At 41.1% G+C, this 22,078-nt stretch overlaps 1 protein-coding gene across 2 annotated transcripts in view; it reads left to right on the forward strand.

The window, feature by feature from the left end:
- Window positions 1–22,078, forward strand: part of nrxn2b (neurexin 2b) — a 652,809-nt gene that overhangs the window by 300,308 nt on the left and 330,423 nt on the right. The window lies entirely within an intron of this gene.

Consider the following 22,078-nt stretch of genomic DNA (forward strand, 5'->3'; position numbering starts at 1 on the left):
AGCAGGCCGTCCAGCTCGCAGTGATACATTCTTCCCCGAAAACATTACCACTGACAGGAAATAACTATTCCTGTGTCATCCTTGGTCTGTACCTTAAGTGTTATTGGAAGGTGGCCATGAACACATGCCAGCTCAAATCCATCTAAATTAGAGCCGCTTTCAGGATCACAGTGGCTTTTGGAATAGGTCCACACTGTACATCTGTTGGTTTTCTTAGTCACTGACGATTTCCTACTTTTTGTAGTGGAGTGTTTTAGTCCTTAAATAACACAACTGTCATAACAAAATATTATAATTATCTTTGCTGTTAATGCACAGAGCACAATTCTTCCTTGGTGTTTTTGTGAGGTATGTTTTTCTCTTTATGCATACCTCGGGGCGACTGTGGTAGAGCAGACGCCTGCCAATAGGAAGGTCGGTGGTTCGATCCTCGGCCCTGCAGTCCCATGTCGAAATGTTCTTGGGCAGGACACTGAACCCTGAGTTGCTCCCGATGTTGCGTCATCGGAGTGTAAATGTGTGTGAGTGTTTATCTGATGAGCAGGTGGCACCTTGTACAGCAGCCTCGGCACAGTGTATGAATGTGTGTGACTGGTGAATGGTTCCTGTGCTATGTTAAAGCGATTTGAGTAGTTATTAAGACTAGAAAACCACTATATAAAAACAGTCCATTTACATTTACCTCACAAAAATGACTTAGAACATCCCATGCTTACAGGAAATTGCATGTGCTTGAGCATATGCATATATATATATATATATATATATATTTTTTATTTATTTTTTTTTTTTTAAATGTGTGACATTTCAGTGCAAGGGACCAGGATACACAGAGCAAACGAAATGACGCTGCCAAGTGTAAATGTGCTTGGCAAACAAGAGTGGACAGGGGGTGAAATAAAACTTAACAAAAGCCTGGCAGCATCTGTGCTCGCCTATCCTCTTCACCTTGAAATATGTCTTCCCACCTCCCATCCCCTCTTTCAACAGATGGTTGGATTTACAGGAACAGGGCAATATACGAGCTATATCCTTTACCAATTGGTACCCCGATTTGACCTTAATCCAACATCACAGAAGTTGAAAACAAAGAATCATGCCATAAAACAATAACAGCTTATAACGCCATCCTTCTGTGCTTTGTTCTTTTTTGTCACTTGTTTCCACCGTCACTGTTGGGTACACTTGACTTTTACCCGCGATATGATGACTCTCTTTTGATGGAGACAGCTTTACCATCTATGACTTTAAAATACCCTGCCCGTGTGAACCATCTTGAAATAATAGCCGCGGTTACAAGGCACTTAAAAGTGAGCAGGTATCTCTGGTGTGCTGCGAGACTGGGACTGGAGGCTCAGGTAATTGTAAGCTTTAGACCTCAGAAGTCCGGTTTTCAGATGTATTATTTGGAAGCTTGAGAGTGGCTGCCTGTGGAGCGCAAGAGTGATAGCAATAGAATAAAAGTCAAAAGTCAAATAGAAAGAGCTACTTGGAAGAAAGACCCAAGGATGTTGAGAGTGGACAATGTGAAGCGATGTTAGCAACTCTGGACTGTTTCAAGTGTCTGTTTGTAGTAATATTAAGATTAGCTCTGAATGATTCACTTTGATTTTGTCTGTGTCATGTCCCAGAGTGTGGAGTGCTCTTGAGGCTACTGGGGGTTGTTATGCAAGACACATCAGAAGTCAGGATGAGCCCCTGGCCACTGAAGGATGTGAGAAGTCAAAAGATCAAAAGGGGCCCCAAGCTTTTTTTTTTTTTGGGGAGGCATGATTTATTGACAGACTTTTTTCAGTTTTGTCCTTTGGGGTGTGCATAGTACAGTTGAAATAAGGATTATCATAAGGGGGGTTTATAAGGTTAATGGCACTATGCCCGTGTCCCTACACTGGGTTACAGACAAGGGACTGAAAAGGGTACAATTAGCTGCAGTGGTTTTAGCAGTGAGGCATGTAGTTAGCAGCCAGATCTCACTGCATTTCATGGTGAGTGCATCACGCCGATTATGTTATCGTCACATATGCTTTGGAGAAGGCAAAACAAATCATATTATTTGTGTGCTCATTTCGCAAGACTGCGATGTCAATTAAGAAATCAGTAATTACTAGATATGATCAATGCTTGCTTTCAAGGTTTTTGAATATAGCAATCTGCAGTGTAATATGTATTCATTACACATTGTGTGTGATTTATAGATAAAACTAACCTCCTGTGCATCCATGCACTCTTTGCGGCATATCTACTCTTGTGATCTCTTTCAGTTAATGTAGTAATTGATGTCAGTAATTAGGAGAGTTTTCTTTTTGATCGATTGCTTCTGTCTAGGCTGTGGCAGAAACTGCTGTCGATCAACTCCAGGACAGTCAGTGGAGGACTTACAGGAAGTCTCCCCCCCCGTCCCTTAAACTCTCCCACCATATGCAAACCCGTTGAACTGTGTCCTTTCTAATCAAGCACAAGTGCTTCATAGCAACCCCCCCTCACACAAACAAGACACACACCCTCAGCTGTCATTGCAGTTTACAACATGTAAACATAATCTGTTTTTCCCATTATTGGGACAAGCAGCGTTCTCCAAGCATTACAACTGATGATAGCATTCCCTCACTGAGCATGGGTGATTAACAGAAAATTGTACCGCCTTCTTATAAAACACCACCAAACAAGCGTGCATCGACGAGATCTCTCAGCTGTCCGCCACAAAGCCACAAGGGCCCCATTTGCATATTCTATAGTGCAGACACCCCGTTGAATGACGTCACACAAATGAAACAGAAGGCAGCCATGTTTGCCTTTTCAGTGCCCAATCAACACAGTATACATGGTTGGGGAGTAACCCTCCATCTGTGTTAATAATTTGTGAGCCACTGTTTAGAAACGTATTCATTTTCAGGGTACCTTTTCTTTATCTGAACATCTAAGGCAGTTCGGTGCTAGTGGGGAAAATAATGGTTGTAATTTTCGATTTAGCGGGGGGAAGATGTCTCTATCATCAATTCCCTCGTCTAATTGGGCATTCAAACCTTGCTCTGGAGTGCCGTGACCGTTCCCTTGCCAAAATATCAAGGCAAGTGTAAGCGAAGAAAGACTCTTGACAAATACATGGACAAATGTTCTATTAAATATGACGGGCAGAATTTTGTTTCCCTCTTACATTTGTGTACACACAGAGTATGCCATGTACGCTTTTCTGAATGTTCAGCAGTCACACACAAAGTGTGGATCAAACACAGGAAATGGCAACAATAAGCCATTTCTCACAATCTCTTTGATTTGTTTGAACCACCATTTCTGCCTGCATTTCAAAGAAAAAAACCCAATTTCCCAAGCTTTATCTTTGTAATTGCCCAGAGAAAATGGGTAAAAATGGGTTTTGCGCTCCTTGTCTTCCTTCGCTTTGTTTTTGTACAGGCAAAAAAAAAATCTTCAAGGCATCCCTCTTTGTCAGCTAAAGTATGGTGAGGGGAACAACACACAGTCCCCGAGGATGGCACTGTGTGGATCTAGTTCTGTATAGTGAATGCCAGCCTCAGAAGAAGACATGTTAAACATACTCACAGAGGACATGGATTCGTCATCCTGTTGATACCTGCAGAACACAGTGATAGCAACGTAATGTCATATTGCCATGGAATAGTCTTGTTGATTGTACCGTGCAACACGGTATAAAGGATCCTTATCAAATATGCCAGAAACGCTTTGCAATGTGATGGTAAAACATGATAATACAGAAAAAACCCTTTCGGTAGAAAATACAATACATCATAAAAAGCTGAATATGATAACACTATTTAGTACCAAACAGTGAGTGCATATCTTTGATACTTGGACTTTGTGCATCTTAAAGCTATAGTGCATATTTTGCAGGATAGTCACCGGACGCCACAATCTTCTGAACATAGCCATACTGAGAAATACAGAGAGAGTTGTGTGGAGCTGAGAGTCTTAATTAGCTTTGGATCAACTTATTTGGCAATGGCTTGGTTGTAACGGACGTTCATTAATATCAAAAAGTTACGCACTAAAGCTTTAATTTGGATATGGAAAATATCACACAGCAGTAACACCAGCAGATGTGACTGCAGCCGTAGTCGTAGCTGACTAAAACTCAGTGTTGTGCTATAAAAGGAGTGAAGGGAGAGAGAGAGAGCGTGTTCCTTAGTCCATATGTTTCACTAGCATAGTACATCATTATCTGCTTGTTCGGGTCAATTTGTTCTCACTTTGGTCAGAATACATTTTTTTTGGACGCTCTGTTTCTTACAGGGCAGTGAGAGTGGCACTTCTTCCATTCAAATACTCACGGACGGAATAAAAAGACCATGTAAAACAGCGTTTCTAAAGCTCAGAATGCCACATGAAAACTAACTAAACTGTCATAACTGTCACATTTCCTTGAACAATGCATTGATTCCATTCAAAGCCTAACTATCTATTATGCCCCTTTTCTAGTAATATTCAGCATGAGATTATGTCTGTTATAAACCGGTGAGCCATGCATCAGAGGAAGGTAACAAATTGAATGTATAATATCTGTCTTGGAATCTCAGCTGCAGGAGTTTTGTTTTGGCAATCTAATGACTGCCTAAGATGTTCAACAATGGGGATCCTATACAGTATGAATTGTTGGTTAACACTCCTCCCCAGGTGCTACTTTGCTCCAGTAAAATGTAGTTAATTATTACTGAATAAATTCCTTAGCAAAGGAGAGATTTTGTTCGTCAAACCCATCCCCTCCACCTCTGCGGGAACATGTCGTCAGCAGCAGCAGCAGCAGCAGCAGCAGCCCGTCGATTGATGCTTCGTATTGTGATGGCTGTTTGGCCTGTGTTAGTAGTGCCTTTTGATATTTTGTCACATGGACCTGGTGGGGGAGATTGGTTTCATTATTTTTGCATTAATGGTGTAAAATGTTTCAACTGTCAACAGCAGCGCTTTTACAAATATTTTATTTCATGGTTGCCAGGTGTTACTTGTAGCATTTTCACACTCGTAATTACCATGAGGCTTCGGTATAATTACCAAAAAAATAACAAAACCATCACCCAGAAGACAAGCAGCCTCCTCTGGGGAAGATAGCAGGAACAATTAGCAGCATACTCTTTGTGACAGAAAACAATAGGGTTCAAATGATACGTCTTTATTTTGAGGAATGCCAGCATCAGTAGTACCACTTGGGGTAGACAGAGGCCACTTGTCTCCATTTGTTTATGCTTATCATACCAAAGGTATCACAATTAATTAACAATGATATATTGATCATTAATGTTACACATAGCACCTTAGACCAAGGGTACTTCATGCTAATTAGTGAATGTCTTCTGATTAAAACCATTGAGGATATGCTTTGCCCGGCGGCCCCTTTTACAAAATGACAGGAGGTCAGGGGCCAGTTAATAAACAGATGTTAGTATCGTTTATCAGATAACATGAATGAACATTAGAAGGCCCATTACTCATTTTTCTTTGAAATTCTTTGTTTTCAAAAATAACTGACTTATTAACTAAATTACCTTGGCACAAGGATTGACACTAGGCCCACAGTATATGATTGTTAAATCTGATATTTTACTGTGTACAATAGCTGCAACTGCATTTTAATTGTAAATGCTTTGGTTACATTTGAAAGAGTTTATACAAGAATAAATAGCTGGAACCTCTTGCATCATGCAATCACTCAAATGTTGCAATGATTCATAAACATAGACATACACTGCTTCTACTAGGGACAGAATGAGTAGCATATTAAAGCTCTTTCAGTTTGAAATACACATTTATGGGATCAGAATTATCCCTTTTTTCTATTTTTAGGATTTTAGGATTTGAGGACATTCGGGGTGTAGCCAGGGTCTCTGTCAGGGGGTCCAGGGATCTTCCCTGGCATTGCTTTCCTAGCTTTCTGCTTCTTTTTTGCCGGCTCAGCCATGACAATAATGTGAAAAACTCCATCGCTACCTTGTTAGCCGGTTCCTGAATGGGCGTATGTGTGCAGTGCCGTGAAGCAATTCGATACATCGCGAGACCTGGTATCACGCGATACTTCCTGACGCTGAGGCCGGCGAGACGACCACCATTCAACCCGAAAAAAGTCATATAACCATTCCAATGACTCCGAAGCTGTTCAGTTAAGGTAAATTAAGGATTAAAAAAACTGCATAGTTCCCCTTTAATGCACTCTTGCACCTTATTTACATTGAAAGTACAAAACTAAATTCTCGCTGTGATTACAATTATTTTCATTGCAAATTATAAAACGGTCGGCGGGCCGTTGATTATCACTGCTCAAACATCTTTTATCAATTGATGGCACTACTGTACCAGAGCATAGTACTTAGTGTCTTAGAGTTCACACTTTTAGTCACTGTTGCATTATTAACATAGCAACACCAGCATTGTACTGTACATAACTTATAATGTCAGTACAAATTAAAATCCCAGTTATGTAGTTTTTCTAAATTTTGGGCAGAATTATTTATGTTGGAAATCGGTGATTAATCTTCCCTAGGACATAACCATAATACGCAAATGCTTACAACTGGAGCAATACATTATCAAAGTTAGTCAAACAAACATAACGCAACACTGCATGTTTTAGTGTTGTAGTACTGTTTGGTTTGCAACTTACATTTTCTTAAAATGCTGAAGTTGAAGTAAACAGTGTTGGTCATGTGGAAAAGGAAGTAAACACAAGCATGCTTTTACTATGCAAGCAACATGACGATGTCAAATATATTAACGTCATTATTAAATGCCGTTATGGTTAATGAGGGATAACAACAACAGTAGCACAAATCTAATGGAAAGTTTTTCAGCTTGATGAAATGCAGGAAGGAGAAATAATTTGGCGTGCAATATTCAGGCAGTGCCTGTCCCTTCCTTTTGAAGATGCTTTCTAATGAGGCATACTTGCATGGAATTGTAAAAAGATGGCATTGAATATGTTCCATTTTTTTTCGAAAGCAGAACAAATTGAAACACAATATGGAGGAGATGTTTAGCGAGAGAGAGAGAGCGTGAGAGAGAGAGAGTGAGAGCGCGAGAGAGAGAGAGAGAGAGTAAAACGGGTACATACTTTTTAACAAGCTCTGTTCTTGCCAGTGAAGTTATTGAGATTGGCCATTTGATCAACAAACCAGGCTAAACTAGTTGATTATCTAATCCTGGATTGTACCACTTCCTGTGTTAACACCAACTACTTTGTGACACCAGACACGTGCAAGGTTGACATTTACTTCAAAAATCATCATTAGTATAATCCATATTTGGTGAAATGTCCCTCTGGAAAACACAGGAGTGTTGTACAGGTACAACAGAGAAATAGCACCAAATGGAAGCCTTTCTTTAAAGGCAAATTAATGCAAATATTTTTTTTTTTTTTCTGATGGAACATACTGTCTTTGTAGTGAAAACATTGCAGAGCTACATATATTCAACAGTACCTGCTGAGTGTATAGCCAGTAAACAACTTCAGTGGAGCAGCGGTGGGTTAAGTGCTTTGGTCAAAGGCAGCTCATAGAGTGTACTGTATACATTTACAACCCAGACTCACATGTGTACACAAGTGTACTGTCCCCATTTCTCATTGAAAACAGTGATTTGTTCTGTTTCCAGAAGTTTTTTTTTTATCTAACTCTTTACCAGCTATTTATCTTCACACAGAATTGGTTGACACTCCAGATGAAAAGATCCTTAGGCATATCTGACCTCCTGACCCAGATGAGTGGAACGTTTGGATCAGTGACATCTCAAGCCATTTTCTCATATCAACGGCGAAAAATTTCCGCAGAATCAGGTCTGGACATGTCTGGGGCTGCCCCTTAGCACACATTGTTGTAGCACACAACAGGACATATTGTCAGTGTCAGACACGTTCTCGCTTACTGAAAATACTCTGTTGGTTTCGTTGAGGGGTGGTGCCTGGGTAGAGCGTGTAGGGTCGGGACACTTACCGATCAAAGTTTCCGAAAGTTGGTGTCTCTTCATTTAGACATTTTTAATGGCGTCTTTGTGCAATCCCCCTTCTTCACCCTCTGATCTTTGTTTTCATCCAGACAGTAGAAACGTCATCAACACGCCCACTTACTTGGTGTGACTTCTGAGCTGCTCTATTCACACATGGGTTCAAACGGACATTACACAGACTTTGTACAAGGAACTGGCAGGGCAAAGACCGTTTAATATTTGTGCTCTCACATACAGCTCTGCCGGGTAACGTCTATATAATTTCAGAGTCGCAGTATGTGTGTGAATGAAATTATGTGTTTCCATGGTAATGGCCATACACAAATTGTCCATAAACCATACAATCTAAAACACACTGGCTAGTACCCCTTCAACAATTTAAACTTCTTTCAATGCAAGACTAATGGCGTCTCCTGCTGGTGTCCATCAGCAACTTCCACCTCCTTTGCCTTATTTTGGAGTCGGTCTATGCTAATAGATGCTTAATAATGCTTAATCGTAAAGTTAACGCCATACTACATAGATCATTCGCCCCTTGCTACCCCTCTGTGAAAGCGGGATTTTTCTCATGCTTACCCTTCTTTAGAAGAGGTATCAAGGTAAGCAATATTAACAGCGGCTCTGCAGCTGCTAGGGATTCAGTGTCTGGCTCAAGGACACAGTAGCATGTTGCGTGTTTAGTAAAAGGGTGATTATAAAGGATAAAAGGAAGACAACTTTAACCTCTTAGAACCCTGACACTGCTGCTGTATGAGTTTATACAATCTCAACAATAAGCATATGCTTTCTACTGCTTTCTGTCAGGTGCTATTGTCAGGGCAACACTGGTTCCCTTCAGTTACTCGTCGCCCATCGTCAGTACCCCCGTGCAAGTGTCTGTCCTCCTGAGTAAACTGTCACCAATGCATTAACATTTTCACTTATCAAAGTGAGCCTGTGTCAGAGAGGACTTAAAACATAGTCTATTCATCCTGTGACGAGATACATGGATTATTACATCCTGAGGGTTTTCCTGTCCTTCCATTGTACTTATGGAGAGGAAAAGTCATTACTATAATGCCAGGGTCTACTCCATTATGTAAGAAGAACGCATCTCTCTTCTCCCTCTCCTTTGCTTCTTATTATCGCCCTCCTACATAACGCCACGTCAGAGTGAATTCCCTTTTAAAATCAGCACCTCTGGAGCGACAGTGCAGTTCTACGGAGTGAAGGACAAGGTGGAGATGTGATTGTCCAGAAGTGAACATTTAAATCCTATTCATTTCTACTTCAGCCCCCATGAAAAGAAGCACAGAAAACAATTTGAATCTGGAGGCAAAACACTGCAACTGCTTTACGCTGATTAGAAATCTTTCTTCATAAATGCTCAAAGGGTTACAAGTGTTCAAGGTTTAATTAAGCTGTCAAAAGTCCAAGCAGAAAAACACCTCAGCTGAATGCTGAGCCCATTGTGAATGTGTTTCAACCTAATGCTACTGTAATGGCCACTAGGTGCTAGTTCCATGAAACCCCTGTATTCAAGTCAGTGGAAAAAAAAGACCTTGAATGCCTCTGTCTTAAATACAAAGACTTCTTTTCCTTAAATATATGTTTCCCAACAGCTACTTTCACTTCTACTGTGTTCTGGCAGTTTTATGGTCTGTTATGACAAAGATACGAAGGCTTAAAGAGGTATATGATGGGGCCGTGTTTATTTCATTGATGTCTAAGCCCATCACTTTCACACACATTGCGGAGCACCTCGGCTACATGCACACTGCTAAAATGTGGCTTTTCTTCCAATATGTTCTGGGGTGTTTTTCCCCCATGGTTTATGCAACACAATGATAATCAGACATAGAAAAACAGGGTTCTGCTACTTTAATATTCTCAATAAAACACTTCTAATTTGGCCAATATAATGCACTTCCTTGCTCAAATATTTCTCTTGAAACAAGGGGTGGTATCTTAAAACTAATCAGGCATATCAGTAGCATCAAGAAAAAGTCACACTGGTAGACTAAATCAAACAGAGTCATTGAAATTGTTTAAAATTGTTTTGCATTCATGCAGGAAGTTACGAGTGTTCCCTTGAGACTCGTTAGGGTGAGAGTGTTGGAAGTGAGGTTTCTGCTGAAATCTGATGTTGTTGGGATAAGACGTGAGACATGTCAGTTTGAGTTTGTGTCTGCACCTGTGTGTACAACACGTGCACTGTATTCAGTTTCCTCCTTACCTCTGCTTCCGTCTGCACCAGGGGTAGGACTGTGAATGGCAGAGCGAGAAGAGGCAATGTAATAAAGATCTGCCAGAGCTGCGCCTGTAGCCATTTGCATAATAATAACTAAACAAATCACATGCAGCATAACTGGATTTGCACTCCACGTCAGAAAGTATAAATGTCTGCTTTCTTCATGCTCCTGCAAGGCACCTCTGCAGTGGAAGCGTGAGCAGCGTGGAGACAGTGAAAGCAGTTTGGGTTCATCCACATGGCACCATTAATATGTCGTAATCTACATAATCAGCACAGGTGGTGATGCTGCCTTATCTTCCTCATTATTAATGTAAACAGCTCTTCTTAACTATTAATCGATCGTTTAATTACCATTATCAGACATACAGTAGTTCCACAATAGATACACATTTTAAAGCCAGTTATATAACTTACATCATTATCAAATAAAAAATTAAATAAAAATATGATGGGGGTATGACATGCAGCAAAGGAGGAGTAAAGGAGTAAACCTCTATACATGGGTGCACGCTCTAACAGGTGAGCTACCCAGGCCCCCTAATAAAAGTTTTTAATAAACCACATCTTAATTATAGTCGCTTGGTGTGTCATCAGCTGAGCATTGTTTATAAGTGAGTCAATATGGCAACAGCAAATGATCGTGTCAAGTCGTAGTTTTAACTCAGCCTAAATATATAGGTCCTTAACACAGTCCTATAAAACTCACCTTGTCTTCCACACTCTTTATTTTCTTTCTTTTTATTCATTTCCCTCCCATGTCCTTTTCTATCTCCTCTATTTTCTGCTCAGTGTCAGTGCTCTCTCAATAAATGATGGGCTAGGTAGCTTGAGTGCTGCAATAGAGCAGTGTGTTTTAGCCTTTTTTCTTCTCCCACTGACCTGTCTTACATTACAATTTACTTTGGCATTACTCAGAGCTTTGGCCATTTTCCCACCCTCCCGTCTCCTTTCTGTCGCTTCATTTCTGCCTTTCATCAAAGAGCCAGCTTTGCTCACTGGAGGTGGAGCTGAGATAGAGATTGCGTTGCTTTGACACACCGCTGCATGTGTGCACAGTTTATGCTCTCTGTTATAACCGCTCTGCAGACTTGACTTAGTCAAAGTCAAATAACTCCTAAAATAAAGAAAAGAAAATGAGTAAAATAAATAAACTGCAAGATAATGTTAATAAGTACGGAGCCCTGGAAGTGACATAGAGGGAAAAAAAAAAAAAAAACGAAGGAAGAACAAAACATGTACTGGGGACAAACACTGACTATACTTTTGCAAGATCTTGACTTTGTTTTGCGAAATATCAAGTTTTATTTGCGAGATCTTGAGTTTCGTTTGCGAGATCTCGCAAATCCAACAAACAATAAGGCTAACCTTAGTAGCTAGCGCTAGCTATCTAGTATCTAGCTAGTAGCATGACCTAATGATTACATCTCCTTGGTTGTCTAAATACATCCATTGTTTATTTTGATAAGCATTACTAATTAATATATGCCAAAGTGAAGTGTTATAATGAACACTGTTGTTGACTGTTGATGATGTTGTTGAGAGAAGCTCATGAACGCGCATGTTGCTACCGGTTGCTACGATAACACAAACTAGCGCTAGCTACTAAGGTTAGCCTGCAGTCATTGACATCAACAGTCAACGACAATGTTCATTATAACACTTCACTTTGGCATGTATTAATTAGTAATGCTTATCAAAATAAACAATGGACGTATTTAGACAACCAAGGAGATGTAATCATTATGTTGTGCTACTATTTTTTTATATATATATATATATATATATATATATATATATATATATATATATATATTATTATTATTATTATTAGTACAAACTCAAAAAAAATATATATGTTAATGTTGGCTATAAAAGAGGGTTTGTGAGAAAAAGGTAATAGAGGAAAACAAATAGAGAAATGAAACGGTTTTGAAGTAAAGAATGTTGGAAATTGACTTGGATTGATCCCCAGAAGGGTTATAAGATCCCCCGCTGTCCCTCCACTTACTATTATTTGATTTTCAAAATTACATGAAAGAATAACGAAAATACATTTACCACATTCAGTCATAGGTTTATTTAGTAGAGAGTGGGACTGGCTTTGTTCCTCATGAGTCATAAATCCTTGGGGCTTCATTGCCTGCACTCACCTGGCATAATGCCCCCTGATGAATGGGATATTGTCATGGGTGCATGTGTTTATTTTCCACAAACACAGGTCCCCTTCTCCATCATTTTAGAAAGACTGAGAAAGAGATGGTATAAGAGAAAAAGCCTGCCCTCGTCCATTATACGATTTCTCACAACAACCATGGCGGAGGCCATCGTGAAGTGGGACTCAGACAGACCAGCCATGAACCATTCGTTCAAAAAGCTACGAAAAGTTAAGCACTGTAATTCGTAAGCATTCCAATCATTTGCTGTATAAGAACGCGGCTGGCCGCGTAGAGAGTAGTCGGGAAGGATGGGTGGGTATTAACATACAGGACTTTCAAGCCAGAGAGCAGAGTTTGCTTCCCGTGGTAAACTAAAACCTTTCACTCAGGAAATGCGTGTTCCCTAGGAGTGTTTCAATCCAAACCACGATCTTTTTCCTAATCTTAACTAGTCGTTTTGGTGCCTGATCTTAACTTTTGTTATATTTTGTGGACTAAATTTAACCGTAATGTCCGCTGAAACGACAGGCAGCTTGGGGTGCTTTGTACCCGGCTCAAAGTCACCTATTTTCGGGTAACTGAACCACCAACTACCGCTGATACAGTGGAGGTGTAGCGGGCGTCACGAAGCTCTGTAGCCGGCGGCCTCCTAATTTCATAGGGTATCATACGTTTTGGTGTGCATACATTTTCGTACGATATCATACGGACGTATGATGTTTATGGGAATGTGTTGAACAGACATGTCTTTCTGTGGGCAAAATCAAAGGATTCAATCAAAGGAAAATAGATTTTGTGTGAGTTATTTTTCTATAGAATTATAGACTTTGAGAGAGAGATTGGAGTGGAATTGCAGAGCTGTTATGGGTACATTGTCTGACTGGAATCACTTCACTGACATCAAAGTGATTTACATGTAATATTTTAAACAGCTGTGAGCCTGCAGTCAGCTACTGATTTAGCTTCAGCGGACCAACTCCAAAAAGCGTCAGCTGAAGAATTCATCGATTCAGAAGTTTAGTCTGTGTACATTCAAATTCAGTTTTAAAACTAGACCACTGTGGAACCATGTACCACAAAGGGAGAGGGTGCAGGAAAGGGAGATAAAGGAAGACAAGGGGAGGATGTTATGAGTGCCAAGAGCGAGGGTGGAAAAAGGAAAGGGCAGGGAGATGAACACAAATATGAGGAAAATGGAGAGTAAATGATAGTGACCGGGCAAAGTGAGGAAAAAAACGAAGTGCAGCGGGAAGGAGAGAGGCAAAGCGAAAGGACACTCAACACGGAGTGACATTTCGTGGCGGGAGAAAGGAAGCATGGAAGTGTGTAATGATGCCTGTCTGTGTCACTATACAATCGTTCACAAAGTGTCACCAGCAAGCACTGGCACATATCCGGAGCTCTCTCAAGGACTCCTTGCCGACTGATTGCATTAGGGTCAATGAGATGTTGTCATGTTGGCAAACTGTTTTATTCTCTGTTTTTGATTTAGAAATTATGAATTCAGGTATTTTTCTTTCCTCTAATGGAGATATACATCCCTGTGGGGAAATTATGGGTTAGTAGCAGCTTGCATAATTTTATTACAATAGGCAACACTATTCAGTAAATGATTACAGAGCAGCTATGAGACTTCAGATACTGTATGCTGTAAAGCATAGCGTCAAGGGGTTGATTAACTGCATCTGTAGCAGCTTAGACAGAACACTGGATTGATGGAAGTGAACAAATTAAATAAAAACGCTGTTCTCTATTACTAAATAAACAAAACCTGTGTAATGTGATTTAGGGTTATGACATTAAGTAAGGTTTAATGCCCGATAGCTATAACATGAGCTTCTAATGTTTGTGTTGATCACGCACAAATTACCGTTTTTTTTTTCCATTCCTGCATGTTGTATGACAACAAGAGAACAAGATCGCAAATGATTATAAATCAGCTCGTATTGTTTGTTCCTTAACAGTCTGTCTAACCTTAAATACTTTAATAGAAAATATTTCTGCAACCGTCTGACAACTGTTCATAAGCTGTAATTATACAACCATGTGCTGAGCAGTTTGATTCACAATAGGTTATGTAAGAGTTAATGCCCAACGAAAGTTGGCCATTGTCCCAGAGTATTAATGGACGGCGACATGAACGTGCCTCGCCCGAAACACACATTAATAGCGTGACAATGGACACCTCAAAGGGCATATATTATACCTGCTTATTCTGTGGTCACTTGCCAAATAACATATTTTTAAAACATAAGTTTATATTTTAATTCGTTTGCAATCGAAATCTAAAGTTTTTTTCAACCAATAACTCTGTTTTCCCTGGTTATAGCTTGAAGGTTTAACTAATACCTGGAACAATCATTCCATCCCATAAGATTCTTATGCAATGCAAACGTTATTCCCTGCTCCAGGAAATAGGAAGGACCTTAGATACGACTTGCCTCCCTTAGCAGCGGGGGATATTTATAGTCCGCTCAGCTCACAGAACCCCTTCAGCTCAGTACGAGCCAGAAAGCTAGCAGCTATGCTAAGCGAGATTCAAAGTCAATCACATTGTGTACCAGTTGGCAAGTAAATAATTTGACAGTATGTTTGACATCAAGACAAGCTGGCTGTCAGCCATGTCATTGTCCCCAAAACAAGATAGCGACTTTTTACGATAATTTTATCCGCGATGTTTAACGTTACTGTCGCGCGGCCTGAGTAGCGACCTGAACAGTGAAACGGGATGTGAGATAACGTTATTCGTAGGAAACAGTCAGTTCAGAGGGCTCTAAAACTTTCTTGTAGTTTTGTGTGTTAGCGCCATGCTGTGGTGTTCAGGGGCGTGGCACTGAAGCACCTCACAGTGTTGGAAAACAGATTCACATTTCCTTTTTGTTTTAATGTAGCGCATTCATGTAGAACAGTAAACAGTCAGTTTCACCGGAACTCCTTTAGTAGGTGCCCTATAACGCACACATGGACACCCTGCAGTAATCAGGGTAGTATTGTCGATTGCAAAACAAATTAAAATATAAAGTTATGTTTTAAAAATATGTTATTTGGCAAGTGACCACGTAATAAGCAGGTATAATATATGCCCTTTGAGGTGTCCATTGTCACGTATTAATGTACTTCGGCGGAGGCACGGTTCACGCCTCACCGTCGTCCATTAATACCTGACAATGGCCACCTCGTTGGGCATTAACCCTTACATAACCTATTGTGAATCAAACTGCTCAGCACATGGTTGTATAATTACAGCTTATGAACAGTTGTCAGACGGCTCCAGAAATATTTTCTATTAAAGTATTTAAGGTTAGACAGACTGTTGCTGAACAAACAATAATGAGCTGATTTATAATCATTTGCGATCTTGTTCTCTCTTGTTGTCATACAACATGCAGGAATGGAGAAAAAAAACGGTAATTAGTGCGTGATCAACACAAACATTAGAAGCTCATGTTATTGCTGCGTAAGATTTAAGATAATTATAGCCGCGCAAGATAATTTACCCTTTCGGAAACAATCCTCGTCACAAGCAAACTAGGACTTAATTTGTGATATGAAAGAACTTTGATTGTGGTGACGGCATGCAAAATGTATGCAGACCCAGTCAATTTTACCTCATTGTAATTGTTAAATGTTGCCTTTTCACTCATTGTTTTCCAATTAGGCTGTTTACAGATTTGTCTCCCTCACTTTGCTGCCAACACTGAGGAATGTATCACACCACCTGTGGTTAGAATAGAACTGAGAGTGAGCAAGCATGCACCTGTTAGTAAAAAATGTTGTCACTCCACTATCAAGTAATTACAGGTTTAGATGCCTTCAGTCTTTTTCCCCCTGCAGGATTCAAATCAGCTCTTGCTATACCGTTTGCTTGCGTAATTACACAACTCATGATTTAGCGTCTGCAATTAAAACACAAGCAACATTTATTCACCCCGCCAATCGTCTTGTTGTGGAGTCTTTGCAGATCGGAGCGCCTCTGTAATTAGCAATCAGACAATCCCTGCATCTTCCTGCTGGCTGCCATGGTCCCAGCCCCTGACTATAACACACCACCACTGCCTACCAGCCATTCATTTGCAAAGACCATAGCATGTGTGTACGTGTGCATTTCCATGTGTTGTTTCTCATCAGCAATCATTCTGTCTTTGTCAATTAGAGCCAGCATGAGAGCGAAACATAAGCAACGGAGAGTAGAGAGAGTGAGGACTCTAGATAGAGCAGGGGTTCTTAATAGAGCATTTAATGAAAGTTAATGGTCGGCTTTGTGTTCGCCAGGGAGTTGGCAGGAGGGCGCTGATTGTTGTTTAGAGATGAGACCAGGCATTGTGGATTAATGGCCGATTCTCATTATCAAACTTCTCTTAATGATGGATATCAATAATGTACTGTATATTACTTTACTTGGGAGCCAATGACAGCCGAGGATGAAATACAGGTCTTGTCTCGATTTGACGAGGTGTACTGATAGAATGAATAGCTGAACACTGCTATTGGATTCAAATATGATCTCCAAAAAAAGTTAACTTTTTCCATGATTGAAAAATCCAAAACTTCAATATTCATTCCACAGAAGCTGAAGCGCTTTAAACACTCTGCGGATGCTGAGATGGGTGTTATGGGTCTTACACCCATGAAATTCATTCCCCTTGCAGATAACTCAAATATAATGAAAACAGTGAAATTGAAACTGTGAGCTTTTCTCTTGTCTGGTAGTGGCTAGTTTTTCGGACCGAATAATATATCTAACAGCCACAGATTTGCACAATGCATCTCTAAGAAAGTAAGCTTGTAAGGTATATATAAAAAGACTATCTCAAAGACTTTTTCAATCAGTGCTCCACTTTGCTAGAAATCACAGAAGAAGGTGCGGTTGGTCGCTGTGGGTCCTAAGGTTATCCACTCATCTCCTCAACGACTCGCAGGTCAAATATGCAGATCAGCAAAACTATGATGTTTCACACTGGCTACGTTCAGACTGCAGGCAAAGGTGGCCCAAATCCGACTTCTTCAGAAGTACTGTGAACACTCAAATCTAGCCCAGATCTGATTTTTTTCAAATCAGATTCAGGCCACTAAACATATGTGGTCCTGAATCAGACCCAGGTCAGATTTTTTTTTTTTTTTTCAATGCAGCCGCAGCGTGAACAACCAAGGTGGATTTGATGCGACTTTTACATCAATAACCCTTGTTGCGCCCTCTCTCCCCGCGGGGAGGGACGAGGCCCCCTGCTCCCGGTGCAGCTGTCAACCTGGGCGGACTGAGGACAGGCCGCCCAACCGCGTCGCCAGGGCGGGGATCGGCTCACGTAAAAGGCATCAGAGGTCTGACCAAGGACTCAGGAGTCTGACCAAGGAGGCTGAACAAGGAGTCTAACGCTCGTGGAGTCAGAGGTTCTCCCCGTGGCGCAATGAAAGTGAGGGCCGGCGCGCACCAGCTGAGGTGGGATCCCGGTTCCTCGGGGTCGGGCGCACCACCGTCCCGTCTCACCCACCCCATCGGGGAGGTGGAGCGTGAGCGTGTGCGATAGGACCCGAAAGATGGGGAACTATGCCTGGGCAGTGCGAAGCCAGAGGAAACTCTGGTGAAGGCACGTAGCGGTCCTGACGTGCAAATCGTCCTTCTGGTCACACAGACCTCTGTAGTGAATTTGCAGCCATAACCCCGCAAAAGGTCAAAATAGCCAATTTGGCTCTCTTTCTCTTAAAGTAACTAGTAACTAAAGCTGTCAGATGAATGTAGTGGAGTAAAAAGTACAATATTTCTCTCTGAAATGTAGCGGAGTAGAAGTAGAAAGTGGCATGAAAAGACTCAAGTAAAGTATAATTACCTCAAACTTGTACATAGTTCCACCACTGTCAAGGAAATATATATATATATATATATATATATATTTTTTTTTTCTTCACTTTAAAACCCTCTGAAAAATCCCGATTGTCCAGTGCAAATATTAAATCAGTGTTCAGTACTCCTCCAGATTGTGCTGTCAGCGGCTCACCAGGGCCCCATATCATAGCATCCCAACTCCTCCCCTCGGCCCCTGAGAGGTCATTATGGTACCCGTAGAGTTGTGGAGGTGGTGGTCTCTGGCGATGCCTGGGAGGCTGTAATTGGTCCCATCTTGTCCATCGCTCTGAGCTCTTAGGCATTCATCACTGCTGGGACAGCAGAGCCAGACCAGCATACAGTTTCTGTCTGGGAGGAAAATGGTTACTCATCGTTCAAACCTGCCCACTTTAAAACGGTTTCGGAAACTATAAGCCAAAACACATAGATGAAGTAGTATAAATGGCAAAAACACTTAGCATTCAAATAACAGTCTTATCCATATCCCGGATCATTAAGTATTAGCACCAAGATACAGCATATAAACACTCAAAACGCTTGGTGCCCTATCTTGCACCCGGCGCAGTACAGCGCAAAGCTGGACGCAAGTGTCATTGCTAGTTTAAGACCGACGCAGTTGTCAATTTCCCGTCCAGCGCCCACGTCGTTTAAATAGCAAATTCACCTGCGCCCATCTGTGCGTCTATGGGCGTGCTGCTCTTACAGGGAGGTGTGTTCAGGCGCTTTCTGGGCATATTGCTATCTTGAGGCAGCGGGAAGTGATCGCGCCATTGACCAACAAAAACCTGGTCTAAAGTCAATAGCGCAGCATTTCATTGTTATTTTAACAGTGAATTAGTAAAATGTGCCTAGCCTTATGCACAGCGCGTGCACACTATGCTTGTTACACACACAGGGAAGCACAGCAGCACCCAAACATGCAAAAGATTACAAATAAAAATATTACGGTGCAAATCCTCCATCATAATAGCAATGCTCCAAGCAGGGCCGGCTCTAGCCCTTTGGTTGCCCTAGGCGAGATTGAGTTTTCAATCACCTAGTTCGCCTATAGCAATCGCTGGCCCTGGCTCCAAGGTCCAAACGCACCTGGCTTTTAAAGGGAATGGGAGATGACACTCTGATTGGTTTATTGCCTGTTACGCCCAAAACACACCTCTGATTAATGAAGACACTAAGTACAAGCCTTTTGAACCATAAGACGCTTTTTTTCCGCCATCAAACTAACAAAAGTGGATTTGGACACGCCCTAAACGCACCTGCACCAGGCGCTTCATGCCGTGCGCTTAGATCGTTAAAATAGGGCCCTAAGTGTTATTTATTGGATACCTAAGTGGAAAAACAAACCTTGTAGGAGTATTTTTCTTCAGCAAAAATGGCAAATGTACGATGTGGTTTTGAATTGTGTGTTAATTGCTCGACACTATACATAGAAAATATATAAAACATCAAAGTTTGGCGTCGGGTCGCATAGCTGCATTAACGCTTGTGCATGTCCATGTCAAAAAAATGGCCCTAAATTATATATTCATATTATTTTCCACTTTTACGGAGTTATTAATCTTTAAACCAACTTCAGTCCTGATCATTCCTACTAAAATATTCATTCTTTTTTCATAATTTAAACCCTTTAATTGTTTGTTTACAAAATGCTACTGTACACAAAACATTAAATACATGAGTGCATGCTGTAATGACCGTGGAATCCAAAATTGTGGTTTTAATGGGTGTCAATGGGGACATTTTTTGTCCTTAATGATCTGAAAATAAATAAATAATAAAATAAATAATAATAAAAAAATAAAATGTATGCCATATGCAGCCAAAATGATCAAAAAATGTAAAAGCCGAGTCTCTCCCTAGTGATGCATAAGAGTTAAGTCATGCATGTAGCACCACTTGGGTCACTGTTTGGTATGACATTGACATTTATCACATGCTAACTTGGCTGCTAGCAGGCTTTAAATATCAGGAGCTGGACTCTCGGCAGCAAACATCCCCTAGTGACACTTCAGCCGAGTTGCATTTAAAATAAAGGCGGAAAAGCTGTAATGTATGCTGCGAGACAAACTGTTCATGGCTCAAATGAAGGAAATCAATACTTTACCCAAAGAAATCTGTAATTCAAATGAAAGTACTCAACTCCAAACATTGAACACAATGAGAGCCCTGTTCTCTGAGTGGGTGTGTGCGTGTATGCGTGCCGCATATTTATTCATCTTCTGCAGTTTTTACTCCGCTGAAGGACAACAAAACTCGCATGACCAATTTTACAGTACATCTGGCACAGCCCTCACTCTACTTTTATCCACCCTGGTTATGCAGTGGAATCTCAAACATGCTGTTGACTTCTGCAGGAAATGTGCAGTTTGTTCTTTGGAGATTAACTCCAGACCGATAATTTCTTATTTGCTAAATGGTTCTCTACAGCCGCGATTTCAGGACATCACTCATTTGGACAGCTAATGAATTTGTTGTATTGATTGTAATGCCCGGGAGCCCCAGCTGGGAAATATTAAGTGTCAAGTACTCATTAATTCCAGAGAGAAGTTGGCAAACATCATTGACTCATTCCATTACACAAAGTCCACATAAAATTGACCTCGTGGCTCATTGCTTCTCAGAGTGCTAAAGTTGAAAGGTCTGGTTTTCAGCTGGGAAAATGTCATTTGTTTGTTGTTCTGATGGCCCTATCTTTGGAGCAGGATCTTCCCTCGTGTGTAAACTAAATTTTTGCTGCCTGGATGTTTATTTCATGCCTTTTAAGATGATTTTTTGGGGGCATTTTAGGCCTTTATTATGCAGGACTGCTGAAGATGTGAAAGGGGAGAGAGGGAGGGGATGTCATGCAGCAAAGGGCTGCGGGTCAGAGTTGGACCTGTGGCTGCTGGAACAAGGACTGAGCCTTTGTACATGGGCCGCACGCTCTACCAGCTAAGCCATCCAGGCGCCCCATTTAATGCGTATTTAAAGATAAACTGGGTTTTTTTAAAGATGAGACATGCCCGAAGCATTTCAAACTGTGTCTATTCACATGCACCTACATCAAAGGCCTCTTTGTGTTTTTCATAATTTCACTTGGCATTTTCTTTCACAACTCTGCAGAACACAGAGAGAGAGAGAGTAATTTGGATTAAGAGTGGATGGATATTTCCTTTTATGTTGTAATGTAAAGAGACCTTAATTGTGCTTGAGCCCTGATATATTCCAAAACTCAGCTTTATCGTCTGGCTGAGGATTCACAAATTCTGCTTCCTTCATGAGAAAGTGCTGCTGTGTTTATTCTCATGTTCTCCCAGAAGAGTTTATGGACAAGCTCACGGAATAAAGCTTTTGGGGCATTTTAGGCCTTTAGTTGTAAGGACAGCTGAGAAATAGGGGGAATGACATGCAGCAAAGGGCCGCAGGTCGGAGTCGAACCTTAAGCCGCTGCATCAAGGAATGAGCCTCCATATACGGCCGCGCGCTCTATCAGGTGAGCTACCCAGGCGCCCGGAATAAAGCTTTTTAAGCAGCAAATGTAAAGCATCCGATGTCATTTCCAATGTGTCGGGCTTGATGCCGTACCATTCATGTCAACTGTCTTTAAATGATGGTCAAAACATGTTGTTAGCGCCTCTGCAGTGACAGTCGTTTTGTCAGGGGACGTCAGAAGCATACCTCCCAACATTACACAGCTCGGCTTTAAAAAAGAAAAGTCAATTCTCTGTCTCTTGGTGACTGTAATGCTTACTGTCACCTACATGCGCACACACCTTCACAGTGGATCAGTGACACACAACACAATGTGTCTGTACACCCACAGATGGGTCAAAAGCTTGCTTATTTAGCCTTTAACAACAGCAACACAAAGGAGGGATTTTATTTTTGAGCACACTAATCACAGAC

The sequence above is a fragment of the Sander vitreus genome, chromosome 19, assembly GCF_031162955.1.
Source record: "Sander vitreus isolate 19-12246 chromosome 19, sanVit1, whole genome shotgun sequence".
NCBI lineage: Eukaryota > Metazoa > Chordata > Actinopteri > Perciformes > Percidae > Sander > Sander vitreus.